At 58.6% G+C, this 1,002-nt stretch overlaps 1 protein-coding gene across 1 annotated transcript in view; it reads right to left on the reverse strand.

Moving 5' to 3' along the window:
* The window catches only part of POC1A (POC1 centriolar protein A), a 78,280-nt gene that overhangs the window by 19,251 nt on the left and 58,027 nt on the right, over positions 1-1,002 (reverse strand). The gene's annotated exons all lie outside the window — the stretch shown is intronic.

The following is a 1,002-nucleotide window of genomic DNA, read 5'->3' on the forward strand; positions in this document are numbered from 1 at the left end:
CCCCAGCAGAAGATGCCCCATTGGGCATGCCCGCAGTGCTGGCTGCCACCTCTTGTCAGGGCGCTTTGCTCTCACTGGAATTGCTGCAATGCAAGTCTGTGTTATGAGCTGCCAGATGCACTTACGCTCCTGGTGGTGATGGGGCCACATTGATCTCCCTGATGAGGGTGGTCAGTGCCACAGCTAACATCTACTGAGCAGCTATCTAGGGCCAGGCACAGGTCAAACACTTCCTGCAGATTCATCTCCTTTAATGCTGACCACAAACATGGCAGGCTCATCACAGATAAACACACCAGGGCTTGGAGAGCCGAAGGGATGTCTCCAAGGTCACTCAGAGGATAAGAAGCAGTACAAGCTCGAACCCAGAGCCTGGGCTCTCGGATGCCTTGACTCACTACACGCAGTTCCCTGGCACGTCCCTGGAGTGCCCACCCAGTGAAGAGTCAAATGAACGGATAGCGTTTCTTTCAAAGCTCTGTTGTGGCCCAGGCCAGCACTGGGTGGGCACTCCCTGGCAGGATTCAGTGTTGGTGATTTTGGGGTCCAGTGGCTTGGCCAGGGATCGGATGGCTCTGAAAGCCAGGATCCCAGGGCAGGCACTGCTATTTCATCAACTTGGGCTGGAAAATACATACATTATAATTATATTTTTAAAAACCCAGCAACCGGAGGTCGCGGTGCTGAGAGCTCGGTGCGGGAAGAGGCATCAGGAAGAGCAGGTTGTGGGGGACCCGGGTGGGCCGGGCTCGGGAGCCAGTTGCAGCTCCCAGCCCTGCCGGGAGACGCAGATACCACGGGGGAGGGCCGGGGGCGCAGTGCAGGCAGCTGTGTCAATCATTTCCCCTCCAGGAACTCGCCGGTGTCTAGGAATGGCGGGTTGTTCAGCTGCACCGGGCCTGCTAGGGCCGCCGCCTGGGAGCCAGGAGGCAAGGAGCTCGCGGCTCCGAGCGGGCCTCGACCTGGCCTGGCGCAGTTAATGACAGCAGGGAAGGGGAGGCC

This window comes from Lipotes vexillifer, unplaced genomic scaffold (genome assembly GCF_000442215.2).
Source record: "Lipotes vexillifer unplaced genomic scaffold, Lipotes_vexillifer_v1.1 scaffold500, whole genome shotgun sequence".
Lineage (NCBI taxonomy): Eukaryota > Metazoa > Chordata > Mammalia > Artiodactyla > Lipotidae > Lipotes > Lipotes vexillifer.